Below are 24,135 nucleotides of genomic sequence, written 5' to 3' on the forward strand. Positions count from 1 at the left end.
CCCATGCTGGGAGGGGGCAGTGGCAGGTCCCCCAGGCTCTGAGTTCATCCCTACACCTCCTTCCTGTGCTTCACTGTAGCCACACCTCCCCACCTTCTCCCTAATCTCAGCCCCACCAAGACAGCGCTTCAGATGCTGTCCTCAGCTATCGTTACTAAAGTTCTGCATGAATGACTGTGTGGCAATCTCCTTTCTGTACACACAGAGACACAGACACAGACACAGACACACACACACGAAATTAGTCTTCTGGCTTGTTTCTCCTGGGTCATTAAAAGTTTTCCACAGTGATGTGTGTAAGAAATGAGAGACAGAAGAATGACACAGGCTCCAGGCTTTATTGGGGGACAGACCTGCCGGGGCTGCTCCAACCAGCAATGGAGGCGGACAGATGTGGGTGGAACTGAAACAAAATTTTAGGGGGCAACATTACATGGGCTGTGGGAATTGGGGGGAAGAGCCAGTTCCAAGAAGGAGGTGTTACATAGGGGCGAGAACTGGAGGGAGAGTCTCCTGAGAAGGAGTGTAACAAGACTGTTGTAAGTGGGAAGGGACTCTGTATTTCCACACCAGGAAAAGCAGCACAGCATCAGGGAAACATCAGTTTTTTGTAAATGGGTACAGGGCAGGGACTTAATGGCAAGCTGACTCCGAGACCTTTCAATTTGACCTGTAAAAGAGATGGATTCTTTATCAGTATTGACAGGGTGTGTGTGAGAGAGAAAAGTCCTAAGGAATCACTGTAGAGCAGTCCTAAAAAATTGCAATAATCTGAGTTAACATCTCACTGATGAAAGTTTTTCCCCCCAATGCAGTAGGCACTTGTAAGTGTTTAACTCTTAAGTACCTGGAAAGTTAACTATGTTACTACTCAAAAGCACTAATTCTGGAAGCTTTCCAGTGTTGGGGATGCATCCTCTGGGAACCTGATAGAGATGCTCTCTCTCAAGCCTAACTCTGAACCTGTACAGCTTTCAATCTGAGACTGAAGGGTTTTTTGTTGTTGTTTTTTTGTCCGAGACAGGGAATCAAACAGTACCTGACACACGCTCACTACCTGGCCCTCCACCAGCTGAGCCATGCCTCCAGCCCTTCAAAGTGAGAAACCTGGAAATGATAAAACAAGGATAATGTTATGTTTTTCTAACAAGGTTTTTGCTTTTATTTGTGTGCTGGATATTAAATCCAGGACGCTGGGCAAGCTATTCAAGTGTTTAACCATTCTGATTTGCCACTCTACCTTTGGCTGCACTGTGGTGCCAAAAAAATCCCTTAGGAACTAAGGATGCAGCATTCAAGCACTGGGATCCATCCTCATCATTGTTAGGAAAATGGAGAACAGAGAAAGAATGGACTGGACTCAATTCTCAACAGGCTAGGACTGTTTATTGCCAGCAAGGGGCACAGACCTTTCTGCAGGTATGGAGGTTGTGCAGGTATGGAGGTTGTACAAGGGGCTAGTTTAAGGAAACAAAATAGAAAATAAGTTATGGTCTCTTGGGGGCCAAGGGCAGTGTTCTTGGCCAGGCCCAGAATAGAATGCTCCGCCTGGGGTGAGCGGGCTTTCAGCTAAGTTAAGGTCAGGTGCTATGCCTGCAGACAAGCACTTCCATATCCACACCTTAAAATAACTGCTTCAAATTCAATTTAGGAAAGGACTTAGGTATATTGTAATTTGAAAATTTAATCCCAACAAGATTCCCCAAAGCATACACAAAACTGAAGTATGACTGCTGAATCTAATTGACGCCATCTTGGCCATGTGGTGGATGACAGAGTATTGGGTTTAACTGGCACCATCTTGTCTTCCTGGTGGAGGCAGGGAAGTCCCATCTCCCAGGTGATGGGCATGTCTGAATTCTTAGAGGCAGGGGTGGGGACTTGGACAATAGGTTACTGGACCTGCCAGTCTTGTCCTGAACTCTCACATTCCCTGCCCTCTCACCCTACTGAGGCCTAGACCAGGTCAGGCACCAGTACACCATGGCACATGCCTCCTGTCTGCTGGCTCTCCTCCAGTCACCATGGTGTCCCACTTCAGCTCTCCACTGAGCGGATGTGGTTTGTTGGGGTTGCTTTTCTACTCTCTTTCCTCTCGGGCTCTCACGGCTGAGTTCCTGACAGTGTTAAGTGTATCTGCAGGGCTGCAGGTCTTTATGACAAGAGTCTACCTGCATGCACCAGCTTTCCAGTAAAGACTCCCAATTTGACCTCTCAAAATGTGGCATCTAAAACTATGATATGTAAAGCATAGGACCATTATAAACTTTTAGTAATTTCCTAGGTGACTGGTTCCCTAGTATCCAGAATCACCTAAAGGAGTTAAAGATATACAAACAGCCAGATTCTGATGGTTCATGCCTGTAAGCCTACCTACAGCATCTGAGAATCATGGTTCAAAGCCAGCCCAGGCAGGAAGGTCTGTGAGTGTCCTCTAGTTAACCACCCAAAAGTCAGAAGTGGAGTTGTGGTTCAAGTGGTAGAGTGCTAGCCTTGAAAAACAACAACAAAGCTCAGCAACAGTACCCAAGCTCTGAGTTCAAGCCCCTAGGACCTGCACCATATCCTCCCCTGCCCCCCAAAAAGGGCGGCATCCAGCCCTAGTACTCAGATGGCTAGAGCTAAAACTGCTTTCTTCACAAACTCCCAGGCAATGTGTAACACTGGCAAAATGGGGATTTGGGAACCAAAGCCAAGATTTTTGGAGCTGGATAACATAACAGCACTCAGTTCAGGGCAGCAGCAGGAGTTAGGATCAGATGCCTTAAAAAGAAGTTTCTCAAAGATTCAGAATGCAACAGTGCTGCTCAAACCATGTGATAGCAGGCTTTCCGGAGTCTGCTACCTACAGAAGCTGCGTTCCAGGGCTTCAGGGTCTACTGACAGCTCCTGTCCCTCAGGGCTGCATGTGGACCAGCAAGAAAAGGACACAATGCCTGCCATCACCAGTTAGGTGGATAGAATTAAGTACATTTAAATACCCACAATAACATTCTTGGGTACAATATATACTAATAAAAATGCTAAAGCCGGGCACTGATTCTTCACTTTTGTAATCCTAGCTCATTGGGAGGCTGAGATCTGAAGATGACAGCTTTAAGCAAGCCAGGACAGGAAAGCCTATGTGACTCCGGTCTCCAACTAACCACTAGAAAACTGAAGTGGAGCTGTGGCTCAAGTGCTGAATACTAGCCTAGAGCAAAAGAGTTCAAGTTAGGAGACTGGGTGTAAGTAGTAGCTACTGGTTCTCCCAGCAGGAGACTGTCTTCCAATAAAACTGAATTAAAAATGATATATCTAAAGCTTTATTTAACACTGTTGAAAATGAACTATACAGCTGGTGGGTAGAGACAGGATGGAAAAACTGGGAGAGAAGAGGGAAGGGGTGACATTGCTCAAAAAGATTTATGTAACTGTGACTCTTCTGTTTATCACCTCTATAATATCAATAATAAAATAATGAAAAGAAAAAAAGAGGCCAGCCATCCTGTGCCTAACCAGGTGGATGGGGCATTCCACTTGGCCTGAAGAAAAGCATGGAGGTGTGAGAGCACTGAATAGCAGACGTCCTGCTGTTTAGCCTGGGGGAGGCTTTTGCTACAGAAAATGCTTGTCTTCACCTACCTCCCCAAATGGTTAGATTCTCTCACTGCTGAGCCTAGTCTCTAAAAGGAAGGTTTGAGGCTCAGCCCCTATATGGAGTTTAAGCTGACACCTGAGCTACTTCCCCATAGAAGGCCTGCTTTTGTTAAGGTTTGGGTTCACCCCAAATGTGGTTTTTTTTGTCTTTAAAAGCTTTGTGCTAGCTTTGTTCTTTGAGACAGGAGTTTCCAATTCAACCTCACAAAAAGTAGCTTCTGTTTCTCAACAACAGTTCTGTTACAATAAGGCACAGTCCCTGTGCCCCATAACTTGAAAAAACGTACTAAAGATTACATAATATATCTTTATAAATTTTAATTGTTTAAATAATAAAAGAACAACATTTGATGAACCATTTCTAAGAGGAATGAGGGGGAAATCGAGCTAGAATCCCTAGCATGGATGGCTTTTACGGTTATACTATTTTAAGAGACTAGGGTTGGGCAAGTGGTAGCACACTTGCCTCCTAAAGGAATTTAAGACTAATATTTGCTGTTAATACTAGCTATTTCAGAGGCTGTGACTAAGAACTACAGGTTAAAGCCAACATGGGTAGAAATGTCTATGAGGCTCACTTCCAATTAACCAGGAAAAAGTCTGAAGTGGAACTGTAGCTCAAGCAGTAGAACATTAGCCTTGAGTGAAATGAAGCCCCAATTCTGGCACAAAAATACTAAGTTTGATAGGTCACTAAACACCAGTACTGTTTTTTTCAGTGCTGATGGTGTTTGTCTCCAGGCTTGCCTAAGTGAGCAATGCACTCGCTTCTTTTTACACTTTAGTTATTTTTTGGACAGGAAGGACCTCACATTTGCCATTAGCTAGCCTTGGACTACAGCCCTCCTCCCGGCAGCTAACAGTTCAGATGTGGACAGCCATACCCAGATAGCATCTCACCTGGAAGGCCTCAAACCATAGTCTTACTCTTTTTTAACTCTGCCTCCCAAGTAGCCAGAATTACAGGCATACACCACCATACCTGGCCTTTCAGCAAGACCTTTTTTTCTTTTCATTATTTTATTATTGACATTATAAAGGTTTACGTAAATCTTCTGGAACAATGTCACCCCTTCCCTCTTCTCTACCAGTTTTTCCAGCCTGTCTCCACCTGGCAGCTGTGTAGTTCATTTCCAACATTAAAAATGATATATCTATGGGGCTGGGGATATGGCCTAGTGGCAAGAGTGCTTGCCTCGCATACATGAGGCCCTGGGTTCAATTCCTCAGCGCACCACATATATACAGAAAACGGCCAGAAGTGGTGCTGTGGCTCAAGTGGCCGAGTGCTAGCCTTGAGCAAAAAAAGAAGCCAGGGACAGTGCTCAGGCCCTGAGTCCAAGCCCCAGGACTGGCCAAAAAAAAAAAAAAGATATATCTAAAGCCTTATTTATTTAACCCTATCTTTTTCAATTCAGTTTTATTGGAAGATAATCAGTATAAACATTACTGCAAGTTATAAAAGGAGACAGCAACTTGGAGCAACAGGTCCCCTTCTATTTCATGAATTTCAGGTTCAGCTATAAACTATTCTCAAACATTCAACTAACTAAAAAACAAAACCATACACAAGAGATTTGGAGCTTTGTCTATCTATAGTTTAGAAGTAGAGTGCTAGCCTAGCATGCACAAGGTATGAATTTGGTCCCTAACACTGCCCAACAAAAAACTGGGTATGGTGTCTTAAGCCTATAATGTGGAAACATGGGAGGTTGAGACAGAAAGATGGCAAATTCCAGAAGAGCCTACAGTGCATGGCAAGACCAGGCTGTCTCGAACAAACCAAACACTCCTAAAATCCAGCATTGGAACTATCATTACAGCAAACAGAATCTCAAAAAACAGCAATGCTGACTGACCTGAAAGAAAGTTGGATTCTACCAACTTTTCTGACTTGAATCACGCCACAAGCTGAATGTGGTAGCTTCATCCATGTTTTCTTTTATCTTCCTAGGAAACAAAATCAGATTTAAAAAATGTATGTTGAGTCCAGCATCAGTGGCTCATGCCTGTAGTCATAGCTACCCAGGAGACTGAGATCTGAGGATTGCAGCTCAAAACCAGCTCTAGCAGTTAAGTCCATGAAACTCATGTCCAAGTGAGCACCAAAAGAGCTGGAAGTGGAAGTGTGGCCCAAGTGGTTGACTGATAGCCTTGAACAAAAAAAAGCTCAGGGATAGTGCGCAGGCCCAGAACACACATGCACACGCGTGCGCACACATACATCCCTAAAGGACTTAAAATTTTTTTCATGAAGTATCTCTTATCTTTTAACTAATCTCTTCAAAGTTCTTTATAGTAATCAATCAAGAGTCTGTTAACATCACTTTGTACAGCATGGCTTGATGAAACAATTGTTTTCCAGTAAGAATTCTCCAACACAAAGTAGTCTCCATTTCCTCTATGAACAGACTTAATCAATTTTTTTTTTTTTTTTTTTTTTTGGCCAGTCCTGGGCCTTGGACTCAGGGCCTGAGCACTGTCCCTGGCTTCTTCCCGCTCAAGGCTAGCACTCTGCCACTTGAGCCACAGCGCCGCTTCGGGCCGTTTTCTGTATATGTGGTGCTGGGGAATCGAACCTAGGGCCTCTTGTATCTGAGGCAGGCACTCTTGCCACTAGGCTATATCCCCAGCCCGACTTAATCAATTTTCATGTTTGAATTGAATGTTATAAATCCTAAATACTGAATCATTTTCAAATCTCCTAGTAATTTACAGACCCTTTTACTTAACTTAAAACAATGTAATGGAAAATTATACAAAGAATCTAAATTACTGTACCTACAAAAATCTATTATGTGTATCACACATAATTCTGTCCTCATCAGAAGCCTCCTACCATAGAACTATGTTGAAACTATAATCCCCAAGGCACAAAACAAGATCTCACAGAGGGGAAGGCTCATGTCTATCATCTGATCCTTATAAAATGAGCATCAGTTGTTTTTTTTTTTTTTGGCTTTTCTTCCCCTTCTGTTTTAGGATTTGGAACCAAGGGCTTTGCATATAATTGGCAAGTGCTCTACTTCTTGAAAACTACATGCTTTAACCTTCCTTTTTAATTTTGTTCAGTTTTTGTTAGTCGGGGCTTGAACTCAGGATGTGAGTGCTGTCCCTGAGCTTTTCTGCTCAAGGCTAGCACTCTACAACTGTGGTGCTACCACAGCACCACTTCCAGTTTTCTGGTAATTATTTGGAGAATAAGAGTCTCATGGGGTTTCCTGCCCAGGCTGGCTTTGAACTTCAATCCTTAGATCGATCTCAGCTTCCTGAGTAGCTAGGATTACAGGCATGAGCACCCAGCACCAGTGTCATACCTGACTTAATGCAGTAGAACATACTTGCAATATAGGAATATACACATAGATTTATGTTCAATTTTTAACCTGTTAGGGGTAGACATAACCATAAAAATATTAAAAATAGCTTAAATCAATTGCATTTTCAAAACCCATTTAAGTCTCAAATTCATCTTAAGTATGAAGCCCACAATATATATATATATATATATATATATTTTTTTTTTTTTTTTTTTGGCCAGTCGTGGGCCTTGGACTCAGGGCCTGAGCACTGTCCCTGGCTTCTTCCCGCTCAAGGCTAGCACTCTGCCACTTGAGCGACAGCGCCGCTTCTGGCCGTTTTCTGTATATGTGGTGCTGGGGAATCGAACCTAGGGCCTCGTGTATCCGAGGCAGGCACTCTTGCCACTAGGCTATATCCCCAGCCCATATTTTTTCTTTTTTGCCAGTCTTGGGGCTTGAACTCAGGGCCTGGGCACTGTCCCTGAGTTTCTTTTGCTCAGGGCTAGCATTCTACCACTTGAGCCACAGGGCCATTTCCAGCTTTTTCTGTCTATGTGGTGCTGAGGAATCGAACCCAGGGTTTTTCACGCATGCTAGGCAAGCGCTCTACCACTAAGCCACATTCCCAGCTCCTCACAAAATTTTATATGCATATTGCATATTACCGCAGGTATGTATGTTACAAAAATTGTATTGTGGGCTGGGAATATGGCTTAGTGGCAGAGTGCTTGCCTTGCATGCATGAAGCCCTGGGTTTGATTCCTCAGCACCACATAAATAGAAAAAAGCCAGAAGTGGCCGTTTGGCTCAAGTGGTAGAACACTAGCCCTGAGCAAAATGAAGCTTAAGGAGAGTGCTCAGGGCCTGAGTTCAAGCCCCAGGACTGGCAAAAAAATAAAAATTTGCAAGTACTTCATAGGGATACTTGGTTGTGGTAAACCATGATCCTTGTTGATTTTATATAAATCCTTAAGTATTCTTAAAACTATGCTATAAACCAATTAAAAATAATCATTTACATATTTTTACTAGCAATGGTAGTAGTCTATTTATTGGAGTTCAGTTCTTGAATTCATTTATATTCTTGTTTTTACAAATGGGTTACTTGTACATATTAAATATGTGCATTATACATTACACATACATTACATGATCCTACATACATGTCACATGTAAGTTTTACATTAGTAAAGGTAAGGCTTATCAGCATAAAAATGTGAGCCTACAATTTACTAAAATCTACAAAAGGTAATGAACTCTAATACAAGAATCACAACAAACATATCAATTCAATATTAATAATTTGATTTTAGCCCCTCCCCACTTTTTAAAGAGAGACAAGGTCACACTATGCTACCCACGTTGACCTCAACTGATGGACTCAAGCAGTAAGTCAAAAGGAATATCACACCTGGCTTAAGTTGATTTAAAAATCATTGAAGTTTCAGAAAACTGGTCCCAGAGGACTTACTATTTTCAGCTCCTCAAGAACAGCTAAGCAACACTAGCAAATACAAGGGAGGGGGAGATCAGTAAAGGTAAAATAGTCCTTTAGCTGAAATTTGGGGATAGGGATGGGGATGAGGAATTATCATGGTTTTGTCTCAGGGTCAAGCACTTGCCAGGCAGGTACTCTTCTAACCTTGTTAGCCACATCTTTCTGGAATAAAGTCTTACTTTTTTCTTTCTCCCAGTCCTGGGGCTTGGGACTCAGGGCCTGAGCACTGTCCCTGGCTTCTTTTTGCTCAAGGCTAGCACTCTGCCACTTGAGCCACAGCACCACTTCCGGGTTTTCTGTTTATGTGGTGCTGAGGAATCGAACCCAGGGCTTTGTGCATGCTACACAAGCACTCTACTGCTAAGCCTCATTCCCAGCCCCGGGTTCTCACATTTTAAATGGGCAAGCCAAGCCCAAGATCTAGGCACACAATGATATACCCCACCCAATTTCTTTGGTGTTGTTTTTTGGTGCCAGTCCCTTGGGCTTGAATTCAGGGCCTGGGTGCTATACCTGAGCAGCTTTGCTCAAGGCTTGTACTGTACCACTTGAACCACAGCTCCACTTCTGACTTTTTGGTAATTAATTTGGGGATAAAAGTCTCACTAAGGGGCTGGGGATATGGCCTAGTGGCAAGAGTGCTTGCCTTGTATACATGAGGCCCTGGGTTCGATTCCCCAGCACCACATATACAGAAAATGGCCAGAAGTGGCGCTGTGACTCAAGTGGCAGAGTGCTAGCCTTGAGCAAGAAGCAGCCAGGGACAGTGCTCAGGCCCTGAGTCCAAGCCCCAGGAATGGCCAAAAAAAAAGTCTCACTAACTTTCCTGCCGGGGCTGGCTTCAAACTGCAATCCTCAGATATCAGATTCCTGCATAGAGAGGATTACAGGCATGAGCCACTAATACCTGGCTCCACACCCATATTTATTGTCAAAAACATTTGAATTGCCAAAAGAAAAAGTAAGGCATCTTTAATTATACCCAAAGAGTAAATAAAGACATCTTCAATAGTCAGAAACAGTACCACATGTACTTACTGATTATTTAAATAATTAAACAATAAAGAAGCCCCATGTATCATTGCACCTAACCCTGGCCCAGCCTGAAGGCGAGGAGAAACTCCTTTCCACCCCCTAAGTGCAAGTCTACTACTGTTCATGGATCTGATATAATACACATTACTTAACTCCCAGAATATACAAAATAGAAATAAATTCTAGGACAAGGTAAATATAAAAAAATACATAATCCAAAAGGATGGTGGCTGAAGTACTCAATTTAAAACGTGAACTGAGGGGCTGGGAATATGGCCTAGTGGCAAGAGTGCTTGCCTCGTATATGTGAAGCCCTGGGTTCAATTTCCCAGCACCACACATACAGAAAACGGCCAGAAGTGGCACTGTGGCTCAAGCAGCAGAGTGCTATCCTTGAGCATAAAGAAGCCAGGGTCAGTGCTCAGGACCTGAGTCCAAGGCCCAGGACTGGCAAAAAAAAAAAAAAGAATTGAGAAACACAAAAACTAGGATCTTAATAATGACATACCTTGCTACAAATCAAGAGAAAAGGAACTGAAGCAAAAGCTTATTTCAAGCCAGCAGGGAATCCCTTCTAAGGAGACAATGTTTTTTGTTTCTTTTTTGGGGGGAGAGGGTGGACTGAATATAACAGGCAGAGAAATTTCACACACAACTATTCACAACTAAGAATGGCCCTTTGCCTTCCTGTTAAAGACAAGAGACAGGTTGGCACTGATGGCTCACACTTGTAAATGTAGCTACTCAGGAGGCTAAGATCTGAGGATCAAGGTTCAAAGCCAACCCAGTGAAGATCTTTGAGACTCTTCTCTCCAACCAACCACTGAAAAGCCAGAAGCTATGGTTTAACTGGTAGAGCACTAGCCTTGAACAGAAAAGCTCAGAGGCCTCAAAAGCACATACCCACATGCACCCATGCACGCATGCACAGACAAAAGATACTGTATATTACTGCGGAAGCAGTAAACTAGAACATAAACTTTCAGGGGACATGAGGGGGAAGTTAGATTATAATCATCTTTTCCTCTAAAGTTCACAGACAATTTATGGTGCGGTATATACCAATGCAACTAATGACTGTGGGGAAGAGGGGGGAATACCTAGATACCTATAGTAAAATAAAGCAAGTTTTAGAGAAAAGGAATGGGTCTTAAAACATCACATTGTTTTATCTATATGGTAACTGTGCTAAGGAAAATTGTAGCAGGAAGTGAAGAAAGCACTAAAACATTATTCTGTTCTCCCAATTCCTGGAGGTACTTCAAAACCTAGAGTTCACAATTACCCTTTGTAATCACATAAAAAATTTCAAGCACTACACAAAGCAAAATTAGTTGAAGAAAATAAATCCTTAATAGTGTGCAGTGGTAAGTTGGACTACAGTAATAACAAGCATTTAGTTTACCAATGCTTTCTTGCCAGGCAAAGGGCTTGAACTCAAGGCCTGGGGTGCTGTCCCTAAGATCTTTTACACAAGGTTAGTGCTCTGCCTCTCTGAGCCACAGTGCAACTTCCGGTTTTCTAGTGGTTAACTGGAGACAAGAGTCTCATGGAGCTGGCGAGTGGCTTGCATCTACAATCCTAGCTTCTCAGGAGGCTGAAATCTGAGGACCTCGGTTTAAAGCCAGCTTGAGCAGGAAAGTCCATGACCTATCAGTCATAGAGAAAGCTAGAAGTGGTAGAGTGCTAGCCTTGAGCAAAAAAGGAGCTCAAGGACAGCACTCAGGTCCTGAGTTCAAGTCCCAGGACTGGAAAAGGAAAGAAAAAAAAAAAAGCCACAGTGCCACTTCCAGGTTTCTCAGGGTTGATTGGAGTTAAGTCTTGTGGACTTTCCATCCTTAGGCTGGCTTTGAACTGTGATCACCAGACCACAACCTCCTGAGTAGCTAGGATTACAAGCATGAGCCATTGGCACCTGGCCAAAACACATTTCTTGTAGGTGACATTGTAAAATGATATGAATTAAATATCAGAATGCTGCATAAACAGCAAGCAAACATAATGTATCCTTTTATAATTATTTAAATGTAGGAATATAAGAGATGTTAAAGGGTCTACCAGTCAGGATGCTTTTCCTTTTCCCACACATGCTCATTGGAGGTTCATGGCGCCTCAATTACAAGTACATCTCAACAACTGGATCTGTATGAAGATTTAGCAAGATAGTTAAATGTTTGCATCACTTCTACTAATACTGGATGTCAACGTATCTTCTGAAAAGATTATGAACTAGCTAGGCACTGATGGCTAACTCCTGTAATCCTGCAGGACTAAGGAAGTCATTCCAGGCAGATAAGTCTGTGAGACTCTTACCTCCTATTAACCACCAAAAACCTGGAACTGGGGCTGTGGCTCAAGTGGTAGATAACCACTTTTGGATGGAAAAAGCCCAGGAGAGGTAGTGCCCAGGCCCTGATTTCTAACACCTTCATTGGTACACATGTGCACATGTGCATGCACACACATAGGCTAAAAACATGAATTTAAAGGTATTTTTAAGGTGTACAAGTAGGCTTAGTGGTACATGTGTAATCTTAACATTCAAAAGGCAGGAAGAACATGAGTTCAAATCAACCTGGAATACACAATGTGTCATAAAATTAAAAAATCCACCAAAATTCTGCTTGTTGATGACCTCCGGCTTGAAAGTTCTAGGATTTTGTGTGCATGTGCATGTGCGTGTATGTGCAGTCACATGATAATACTGGGACTTGAACCCGAGGCCTGGGGCTTACTTCACTTTCACTCAAGGCCGGCCCTCATCCACTTGAGCTACACCTTTACTTTTATGGCTTGAAATCTTAAGACTGTACAAAGCACGGTAACAGGGAACACCCAGGGAAATGTGCATAGTTACTGTCCCATCACTACAGCAATGCCCTTCCATCACAAATGCCCTCAATTCACTCAGAGCCCTCAGACTCAGTACCTGGCAAAGCGGAAGCACCTGCCTAAGTGCTACTTCCCATTCCTAGTGACAATAGGGCTTATTAAGGCATTCCTAATAATTTTACGTGGAGCCTAAACTGTATCTGAAGGCTAGTGCTCTACCACTTAAACCACAGCGCCACTTCTAGTTTTTTGTTTATGTGGTGATGAGGAATTGAACCCAGGGATTCATGCATGCTAGGCAAGCACTCTACCACTGAGCCACATTCTCAGCCCCATGGAACAAAGAAATCTTATTTGATTGTGCTTCAAATCCCAGTGTGCCATGGATAAAGTATCCCTGGTTATTAATTCAACAGTAAGTAAGCTCATCTTGGAGGTCACCAGGTTCCAAGGAAGAGAATCAGAAGTGTCAAGTAGAGTCAATGGAAAATAGACAAAATGGGGAAGGAAAAGCTCTAATCAGATTCTAGTCCAGAACACTGTCCAGAACGCATGTTCATACTGAGATCAAATGAGACGTTTACCTTCTTTTCTCCTTATTATGCAAATGGCCATGTGTACAATTTGGTGGAGGAGAGCCTTCTTATGTAGCCCAGGCTGGATTGGATGGAACCAACTATCCCCCAGCTTCTGCTCCTATTAAATATACTTCCATCTTCTCTCCCTTTTTATCTATGTATTAAGGCCTTACAGCACTGTTACCAGCGCTTACTCCTGATTTTTGGTCACCTTCAAAACTATTGAAGCAGTTGTATCAAGAGGCTTCAGTTCAACCTGTCAACTTATACATCCGATGTACCTTTATCAGAATTACCCCTTCCAATGTTCTGGCCACTTCTACTCTACTTCCTTTTATTCTGGCTGTTCTCCAGTCAACTCTATAGGTAGCTCTAAACATTTTTTTTTCTAGTCTTGGGCCTTGAACTCGGGCCTGAGCACTGTTCCTGGCTTCTTTTTCTTTTTTTGCTCAAGGCTCACACTCTGCCACTTGAGCCACAGCGCCACTTTTGGCCACTTTCTGCATATGGGGTGCTGAGGAATTGAACCCAGGGCTTCCTGTATACAAGGCAAGCACTCTTGCCACTAGGCCATATTCCCAGCCCCGCTCTAATAATTCTTTACTAATCACTACCTGACCCAAACTTCTCTGAACATCTCCCAATTCACTCACAAAGAACAATTACTTAGTATAGGCATCTTGGAGTCTCAGGAGACCTACACTATGCCAAGGGGAAAGGCAGCTGGAGTTAGGGGAAGAAAAGAAATTTTTTTTTTGGTCTACGGCATAGATAAGCAGTTACTTGGGGTGTCAATGTTTCATTGTAGGGGACACCAAGGGAAAAAAAGAAAACCTACAAGGCTTCTGCAGAAGGAATAATGAAAGGCTGGCGGACAAGGGCTCTGCCACAAGGCAGTGGTATTAAAATAATCCCGACACAGAACTTGCTCACTTGCAACACATCCAACTTTTAAGTCCAGCTCTTTCCTCAGACCTCAGCTCAAATGTAACCTCAGAGCTTTCTGTAGCTATCTGAGCTGAAACAGGCAGGTAAATACACAGTTCAACAGTACTTGGAAGAGATCCTCTTATAGCAAACGTATATTGTGTCTGCCTCCTTTCTGGACCATTTGCATGTGTGTGAGCATCCTTTTTGTTTTTTGCTAAGTAGGGACCAAACATGCTAGGCAAGCACTGTACTACTGACCTTGAATCACAGCCCTAAAGTATATGATTTATACAAGACTTACTAGCTAACATCAAACTTCTTTAAATCACCAACTTCAATCACATGAAATTTCTATTCTATTCGACTAGCTGCTGTCCCAGAACTTTGGGCTCAAGGTTAGTGCTCTGCCACTTAAGCCACAGTTCCACTTCGGACTTTTGCTGGTTACTTGGAGACACTATTCAAAAAGAAATGTATTCATTACCTGATTTATGTTAAATCTGCACATCAGCCTTACAATAACAAAAATATGTGCTTATTAAAAGACGAGTAGTCACAGACCTTCCTGTAAGGGCTGACTTCCAACCATGATCCTCAGATCTCAGCCTCCTCAGTAGCTAGGACTGCAGGTGTGAGCCACCACCAGTGCCTGGTGCTAGTCTTATGTTTACTAACATTTACAGGGCTGGGGATATGGCCTAGTGGCAAGAGTGCTTGCCTCATATACATGAGGCCCTGGGTTCAATTCCCCAGCACCACATATACAGAAAACGGCCAGAAGTGGCGCGGTGGCTCAAGTGGCAGAGTGCTAGCCTTGAGCAAAAAGAAGCCAAAGAAGCCAGGGACAGTGCTCAGGCCCTGAGTCCAAGCCCCAGGACTGGCCAAAAAAAAAAAAAAAAAAAAAAATTTACAACAGTCCTCTGGCCTTAACAGACATCTATCGGATCTCAACTGAACTTATTAGCTGGAACTACAAGGAATAAAGTTTAATCCATATGATTTGCAGTTAAGACAGGCAACATTTAAAGTTGATATGTATGCATATTTACATATGCACACAACCGATAGTCATTTTGTCATATGAAAATACTCTTTCATTCCATAACACATGTCCAAAGACATAGTTGTTTGTAAGGAGCATAAATTAAACAAGTATGTACAATGTGATCCATTTTTGTATATATTAAAATATATGTAAATATATTACTGCTTGCACCAAAACTTCGAGAAGGACACACAGTAACAGCTGCATCCCTGGATATAGAATCTGACTGGCCAGTAGACAGCAGAGAAATTTATGTACCAGGACTGTTTAGGTAACTTAAGTTTGAAGAATAAGAGCACACAGGGGTCTGACCAACTACGGTGCCCAGATATGTTTGTAGAGGACAGTGACCAAGTACAAATAAAACTGTATGTTCTTTTCTGTAAGAAACTTGTTTCTATTACCAACAAATTTAATTTGTTTTCTCTATGTAAATCTTGTGTATGAGACTTACATAAGATTGTTAACATAGGGCGGGGAATGTGACTTAGAGTGCTTGCCTAGCATGCATGAAGCCCTGTTTGATTCCTCAGTACCACACAAACAGAAAAGCTGCAAGTGGCGCTGTGATGCAAGTGGTAGAGCACTAGTCATGAGCACCAAGAGGCTCAGGGACAGAGTGCAGGCATGGTCTACTTATGCGACTCCATTTATACATTGGATTGGAGAAATGTTATGTCTTTAAGCTATATTTCTTTCTTTCTTTTGCCAATCCCGAGGCTTGACTCGGGGCCTGGGTACTGTCCCTGGCTACTTTTTGCTCAAGGCTAGCCAAGGTGCCACTTCTGGCTTTGTTTATGTGGTGCTGAGCAATCAAACCCAGGGCTTCATGCATGCAAGGCAAGCACTCTACCATTAAGCCATACTCCCAGCCCTGAGCTATGTAATTCTTGTACTGGAAACTATTCATGATCCATGTTTTCTTCTACTAATTACAGTAAGTAAAAAAAAATTCTTCAGCTATCTTTTTTCCCAAAGCATCAGGGATTCCTTTTAATATTTTGGTGGTAACCATGGCTGAACTCTGGGTTTTACAGTTCTAGAAAGGCACCACTCTAGTGCTTTAGCCATCCCTCTAGCACTGTCAATTTTGCACAAACACCTTTTAAATGTCACAAGAGCTTAAGGCCTTCCATCCTGACACTGCTGCTACTATTCTTAGAAGCAGGTAGCAACCAAATCGTATCATTTACTTCACAAAATCTTCTAACTCCTGCCTGTTTCTTCCATATAACTCACCATCCCCACCACTACTTCCACACACAAGATTTTAACTGCTTCATAATTAGCAAGTTTTTGTATTCCTAGGGACTGGTAAACCTAGGGCACCATGCATGCTACCAAAGCACTCTACTACTAAGCTACAACCCAACTCCAACTAACAGGTCTTAAAATCACCTTCCTCTCTGGCCATACTGCCTAAATCTTAGCTGCTTAACCTGCCAAAGTGCCTCAAAGGCATCTTTCCCCAAATTGCTAGTTATGTGACATACAAATCTGACTAATCTCCCTAGCTATCTAAGGAAAAGATCTCAGGCCGGGAATGTGGCTTAGTGGGAGTGTTTGCCTCTCGTGCATGAAACCCTGGGTTTGATTCCTCAGTACCACATAAACAGAAAAGGCTGAAGTAGCACTGTACCTCAAGTGGTAGAGTGCTAGCCTTGAGCAAAAGCAGCTCAGGGACAGTGTCCAGTCTCTGAGTTCAAGCCCCAGGCCAAAGAAAAAATCTCACTAGACTAATCCTAAACCTCTGCTTCAACCTCCCAAGTAGCTGAGGCTACTACCTGTCACTATGCCTCTTGACCAGCACAATTCTTTTGCCAAAAATCTCTTAATGACTCCACAGTGGAGCCATTTTATTAGTATTCAGGTCTCGGGTTGTTACCAGTTCTAATTTTTCTGACAGTGGTCATATCCATGCTTCAAAAGATACTGGAAGATGATCTGTGGATATTTCTTATCTCACCTAGTCCCTGGACATATAACATTTCAAACTTTTTATTTATTTTTGCATCCTTGTACTTTGCTTCCCAATCCCTGTGTTTCAAATCTCAAGCCAGTTAAGAGATACCATGGCCCCTGGTGTTTTCCATCCATTTGTTGTTCTCCCTTAAATCTTACCTTCATTATGACTACTATGCTATGTTCTGTCGGTAGTCTACAGCTTCTAGCAATCAGTAGCACCTCCCATCTATTCTGCATTGCCTACCCTGGTCTGCCAGACTCACTATGGAATCCAGACTGGTTTTGAACTTGTAATCCTCCTATCATCTCAAGTGCTGAGATTAGAAGTGTTGACCACTACACCTGGCTTCAAGTATCTTCTTCACTAAGCAAAAGTCAATCTATTCTCTTTGCAAATGCATAATTTCTTACAGTCACTTCATGGACCCTATACAATCTTCAAAAGTAATATTTTGCTGGCCAAATCACAACAACCTAACATTCATATTAAGTGTTTACCTTACAAAAATGCTTGGGACCTTAAGGAGGTATTTTTGGAGTTTTGCTGGGTTGTTTAGTTGTTATTTGGGAGTATTTACTTATACACAAGAAGGTATATTGTGAAGCGTTTCATACATATACATAGCCTGACAATAATGCCACACAGTATATCTTGACTGTGATCCATAAGACAAGGTCAGGTAGGAAATTCTCACTTCAGCATCAAGTTGGTACTCCAAAGATTCACATCTGTAACCATTTTGAATTTCAGATTAGGAATGATCAACTTACATCAAACAATGAATTCTTTTTTTTTTAAGTCTATATTACTCCTATCCCCAAGCTATACTGCATTTGCTACTATACAAAGGCGGTAATTTTTTTTAAAAGGAAAGAAAGATGATTAACTGTCAGGGCAAATTGTCTTCATTTAATGCGAATCAGCCAGTTTTACCCACACAGCACTGCAGCCCTATGGGTGTAGTGACACACACACAGTACAAACCAGCAAAAAGGGAAAGCATACAAAGGGAAGTCGGACGTAAGATGAACCAAATGACATGATAAATAGAACAAGGAAATTCAGGAAATAGTAGATTCTGAATGCTAGGGGAAAATATATGAAAATATGTGCGGTAATGTACAAACATCTAATAGTCTCAAAAATCTTTTTCTCCAAGTTCTAGTAAGGACAGAAAACTAAGTAGGTTTATTAAATATATTTAATACATTTACGTTTCACATGTTATATATTTGCTGAATAGATAAAAATTACAACATTTTAGCTAACTTGACATGATTTCATTTGTGGTACAAACCTACTTAAAGGTGTATCCAACTGTAACATGCTGATTATTAACACAAGGTGTACCATAATATAAACTTCAAAAAAAATTTAAATTCTCTCCAAATGTTTTATGATGAATTTATCTCCCAACTTTTCATAAACTGAGAAAAGAAATGGCCAAATGGGAATATTTTACACTGATCCCCAGACTTGATGACATTTTCATTCTTCCTAAGTTGAACTTATTATATAATACAATTTCAAATCTCAAGCTTATAAACTTGCTAAGCTTAAATTAAGACATAATAAAAAATATTAACTTTCTCTTCATAGAAATATTTAAAATTATGGTAGAAGCAATTCAGAAAGTATATTAAGTAATTTTTGAAGCCCTATGATACCCAGTTATACAATAATACTAATATAATAATACACAAGAACTTTGGGAGCAAAATGCAAGAGAGACAGAAGGAAACTTGGCATGTCTTCAGTTTTTTAATAGCTGTTCACTTGAAAGAAGGATTACTAACATAAAAGGCAAATTCAGAGAAATATTTTGTGAATAACATTTCTTCCAATTCTAAATTTATCTCATCTAAAATTTGAACACAATTTTTCAATCTTATTTTTGTACAATTCCCAAGTTAACCAAACCTGTCAGATTAAGTGTTCCCTTTAAAAACATGCAACTTCTATTGTTTCTCAAAATCATAACCATCTTGTCATTTGTAACTACAAGAAATAAGAATACTAACTAGATGATCACCTGAAGGTATTTCTTAGTAAGATGCTCTTAGCAAACCAACCATTTCCACCTTTGTTAATTTTACTATTCTCTTCAATGTATACCAAACAAAAAGCAGCAAAGGAAGCTACTAAACTTGAAAACCCAATAGCTTTTACATGCAATTACGAAAAAGGTCCCTTTTCTGGAGAGACTTTAGGTCTTTAAAACTTACTTCAGGGTCCTGTGGTCTTCACACCTAAGGATCCAACACCAATCACCATATGTGTGGTAGAGCCAATACACAGAACACTGGGATTTTTGTTTTCAACTTTATTTCAATGGTTGGAAATGTCTTCTCTCATACTGCCAACCTTATCCACACTTCAGTCTCAGAGCAAGATGTCTTGATTCCCATTAATTCATCCAGAGTTTTCAACTTTCCTTTGGATACTGTGCATTCTTTTTTACCAAATTCTATCCAAAACTGGATTAGTTCACATTCTTAGCTGGCTCTTCTTGCTGTGACTCTCCAGTACAATGGCAGAACTGTTTGTCTAAGAATCTTTTTATAGACTTTCTTCCTATTTTTCTCTTGCTACTTACTAGGCATCAAACTCAAGAGGAGGTACTGGTTGCATTTTCTTCACTATTATATGCTCAGGCAAAATATATTATTGACCTGATTCTCATCCACACACTTCAATAAAAGCTACATTGTTTTAAGCTGTTTAACCCAAAGGTTTTTCTTCCTTCTTTGTAGACAGAGTAGCCTAGGACTACCTAGAACTTGCAATTAGGATAAAGGCTTCAACCTTCTGATCATTCTCCCTCAGCTTCCTGAGTATTGGGATTATAGGTATTAATTGCCATATACTAGCTCTGAAGCTCAGTATATGTTGTTTGAGTGTGTGCTTGGTCCTGGGGGCTTGAAAGAAGGGTTTGGGTGCTGGTCTTGTGCCTCTGTGTTCAAGGCTAATGCTCTAACCACTTCAGCTTTGTGGTGGTTATTTGAAGAGTTTCATGGACTTTCCTACCCAGACTGAACCACACCCTCAGATCTCAGCCTTTTTTTTTTGCCAGTCCTGGGCCTTGGACTCAGGGCCTGAACACTGTCCCTGGCTTCTTTTTGCTCAAGGCTAGCACTCTGCCACTTGAGCCACAGAGCCACTTCTGGCCGTTTTCTGTATATGTGGTGCTGGGGAATTGAACCCAGGGCTTCATGTATATAAGGCAAGCTCTCTTGTCACTAGGCCATATTCCCAGCCCCCCCCCCCCATACATTTTTCCCTCTTTATTTTTTTGTCTTTTTTTTTTTTTTTTTTTTTTTGCCAGTCCTGGGGCTTGAACTCAGGGCCTAAGCACAGTCCCTGGCTTCTTTTTGCTCAAAGCAAGCACTCTACCACTTGAGCCACAGCGCCACTTCCAGCTTTTTCTATATATGTGGTGCTAAGGGATCGAACCCAGGGCTTCATGTATACGAGGCGAGCATTTTACCGCTAGGCCATATTCCCAGCTGATCTCAGCCTTCTGAATAGCTTGTATTACAGGCATGAGACCAGAGCCTGCCTTTCAGTAAATTTTTAAGTATTTTTAATCCAAGTTTTATTGAATTGATGAATTTGAAATGTGAAAAGGCACTATAAATATTAACGGGTGAATAAAATGCAAATAGAGAAAGTAAATATGCACTGTCAAGTGGCATGCAAGAAAGTGCTGTAAAATGCCAAGGGAAAAGACCTATAGAACTACTAGAGGACAGAAGCAGCACAGTGGAGTGAAAGGGGAATGGCATAATAGGTTGAAAAGTAGATTGAGCTGGGTGCTGGTGGCTCATGCCTCTAATCCTACTCAGGAGGCTGAGATATGATGATCGGGTTTCAAAGCCAGCCCAGGCAGCAAAGTTTCTGTGATAAACTACTCAAAAAAGCCAGGAGAGGTGCTGTAGCTTACGAGGTAGCGCACTAGCCTTGAGCCAGGACCAGCCTACCCCCCCCCCCGCCCCCAAACCAAAAGGCAGATTGAGTGTTGTGGGCTATTCTGCCAGGGCTGGCTTCGAACTGCAAACAGCACCACTTTTGGCTTTTTCTCTGAGTAGTTTACTGGAAATGAGTGTTGTGGGCTGTTCTGCCAGGGTTGGCTTCGAACTGCGATCCTCAGATCTCAGCCTCCTCAGTAGCTAAGATTACAGGCTTGAGCGACCAGCACCCAGCGAAATGATTGTTTATAAAAGGATACACTCAAGATTTTATGGACATAAATTGCAAAAGCAATGAGGATGGTTACTAGAGTATTGTCATTTTCAGTAATAGATGTCATTGCCTTTGGAGTACTATTTACCAGGTAGGAAGATTTCCAGTTTTTAAAACACCAACAAAGAACTTATAAGCACTTGATATTGAAACATTCAAAAACCCAAGTGATTATACTTTCCTCTTCTGTAAGAGCTGAATTTCCTTATCAGTACTCCTGAAAACACTTACCTTTTGTCTCAGATCCCTGAACCCACTATTCAAATGAGAAAACTTTTAACACTTTGTATCTTTTCATCCAAAACACTAGTCAATTAACTTCATTGTTATGAGTTACTCCTATTAAGAACCAAAACAGGCTAGACTCCAATGGCTCAAGTCCCCCTTTTCTTTTCTTTTTTTCATATGTACTGAGGAATATGTGTAAAGCACATGCTTTACAACTAAGCTACATCTCCCATCCTGAACTTTGCTTCTCTGCTCTCTACCAGTATAGCTCCCCTCACCTTAAAAGTGCTTACCACAATCTCATGAACTGTTGTCATTAGCCCTTTTGACTACCTAATCTTGTTACCCCACAACTCTCCCTACTTTCTCCCTCCAAAATACTTGTAACTGCCAAGAAACTATACCCTTACAATCTGCTCAAAAGGTACATTACTGAAAGTTTCCCCCAAATAAAGCAGTTCTATGTCCTTTATTATACTTATACTCATAGTGCCTTTACAAGTCTACATGTACCTATTAAACATTAAATCCTAGGAAGGCAAGGGAGCTGCACTTCATTATCTGTGTGTGTGTGTGTGTGTGTGTGTGTGTGTGTGTGTGTCCCCATGTGCGTGTGTGCACGCATGCTTAAGCCTGAACCTTCACCAAATTAGAACTCACTAGGATCTGGCACTGGTGATTCACCACTGAGATACAAAGAACATGGTTTAAAATCAGCCAGGGCAGGAAAATCTAGGAGACTCCAATTAACCATTAAAATAAAAAACAACACTAAGTAGAGCTCTCGTTCAATCCCTAGCATTGAAAACAAAAACTAAGAGCCAGTGTGTTCAGGTCCTGAGTTCAAGCTCCAGGATGGGCATAAAGGGGGGGGGAGCCAACTCATTGGAAATCAGAGTAAGACACTACAAGACAAAGTTCCTACTCTCTAGGTGTTGGTATTTACATGAGACAAAATGAACAATTATGTAAACAAGATAATGTCACAGAAATGTTAAAGAGAAACCTTGTAAGATAATATTTGGGGAAAATTTGCCAATATTTTTATGGATATTATCAAGTAGGTAATAAACACAAAAGAAAATGAATGAGAAGGTACACTGTAAACATTAGTATGTACAATATCACCAAGTGATAATAATATAAGAAATTGTTCTGAGCCAGGTTAATGATACCTACAATATCAGCATTCCTGAGTCTGAAGCATGAAAACTGAGAATTCCAGCTCAGCCTCAGCTACATAGTTCTAGGCCAGCCTGATCTGCAGAGAGAGACTGTCAAGTGGGGGGAAAAAAAAAGAGAGAAAGGGAAAACAAAATAGAAAAATAGTTGATCTCATATCAACATGTAAAGATACATAACTAGATAACTTTTGTGTGTGTTGCTAGAGTTCAAATACAAAGCCTTGTGCAGGGTAGGCAAGCAATCTACTACTGGACCTTAAAATTTAAAAGTTCAATCCTATGTTATTTAAGACGCAATAATAAATTACATAATATAATGTATAACAAGACTCTGGGACAACAATTATGAAAGGAAATATATTTAAGTTGCTCTACTAAACTAGCATTGTCCAGAAGAAAACCTGAACCACATAAATAATTTAGAAGTTGCTAGAATGTCAAAGGAATAAAAATCAACAGATAAAATTAGCATAATAATTTTTATTTAATCCAACATATCCAAATTATAATTCCAACAGATAGCCAAAAATAAGATAGTTTACATTTTTTTTTTTTTTGGCCAGTCCTGGGCCTTGGACTCAGGGCCTGAGCACCTTCCCTGGCTTCTTCACACTCAAGGCTAGCATTCTGCCACCTGGGCCACAGCGCTCCTTCTGGCCGTTTTCCATATATGTGGTGCTGGGGAATGGAACTGAGAGCTTCATGTGTAGGAGGCAAGCATTCTTGCCACTAGGCCATATTCCCAGCCGATAGTTTACATTTTTATACTAAGTCTTTGTATATGTAATTCACATGCTGAATTTTCTTCAAAAATCTTTAATTGAATACATACAACTGAAGATGAATACTTATGTTGTTCCAAATACATTTAATACTGCATTCATACCTGATTTGTCAATTATAATAAAAATAAAAATCCAGTATTCCATCTTTGTAGTCTCCTTCAAAGCACTCAATATAACAAGACAATCCCACTGATTGATAGCATCCATTTACTTCTTCAACATTCATTTAGTCATCAGATACTGTATTAATGTTTTCCCTTTTTGCTCTTAGGATGGGTATTTTAAAGTCCCCTTATGCAAAACAGTCGTCATTTCCTCTGCCCTAGTAACTACATGGTAAACCACTGACATTATATTTGCCTCTCTAAATCTAGAACACAAATGTCATTGAGGCAGAGGACTGGCACACTACATGCATAGGCATATCTAACTCCTAGAATACAAGAAAGTACTGTTACCATAGCAGCTGTACGAAACCAGTATTTAACTGAGAGGTTGAAATGTTACTCAATTTAAGAATCCTTTTGCTATATTTCACTTATAATAGAACCTGGTTGTGAGAGGCAATCTTTATCCATAGTACTAAAATAATTTCAAAATAACACAAATTTGAGATCTGTGTTTTCACCTAGACTAAGTCATTAGGTTAAGTCATCAATATTAGTACCTACTCTCTTCTCCCGATACAGGGGTTTGAAAGTACTTTCTCTCTTAAAACTTGGGGCACAATTAGCACGTAAGTTAAACACATAGTACTGCAAGGAAAAAATCATTTTTTGTCATACTTTCACCCAAACTTGCAGTATACAACTTCCAAAAACTTCTGATCTTCCTCTCATTAAAAAAAAAGTAGCTCCTCCCAATTAGTCAT

The 24,135-nt window shown here is 41.1% G+C and overlaps 3 long non-coding RNA genes across 3 annotated transcripts; 2 read left to right on the plus strand and 1 right to left on the minus strand.

The window, feature by feature from the left end:
• Nucleotides 1-317: 317 nt before the first annotated feature.
• LOC125348454 lies at nt 318-1,414 on the minus strand. Its single transcript, XR_007210375.1, has 2 exons — nt 1,040-1,414; nt 318-670 (listed from the first exon to the last, which is right to left on the minus strand). It is a non-coding gene; the product is annotated as an uncharacterized LOC125348454 (long non-coding RNA).
• Nucleotides 1,415-3,484: 2,070 nt separating this feature from the next.
• On the plus strand, nt 3,485-9,767 carry LOC125348455. Its single transcript, XR_007210376.1, has 3 exons — nt 3,485-3,859; nt 4,263-4,264; nt 9,736-9,767. It is a non-coding gene; the product is annotated as an uncharacterized LOC125348455 (long non-coding RNA).
• Nucleotides 9,768-12,629: 2,862 nt separating this feature from the next.
• On the plus strand, nt 12,630-13,600 carry LOC125348459. The gene is made up of 2 exons (XR_007210378.1): nt 12,630-13,250; nt 13,467-13,600. It is a non-coding gene; the product is annotated as an uncharacterized LOC125348459 (long non-coding RNA).
• Nucleotides 13,601-24,135: the final 10,535 nt, after the last annotated feature.

This window comes from Perognathus longimembris, chromosome 3 (assembly GCF_023159225.1).
Source record: "Perognathus longimembris pacificus isolate PPM17 chromosome 3, ASM2315922v1, whole genome shotgun sequence".
In the NCBI taxonomy this organism is placed as follows: Eukaryota; Metazoa; Chordata; class Mammalia; order Rodentia; family Heteromyidae; genus Perognathus; species Perognathus longimembris.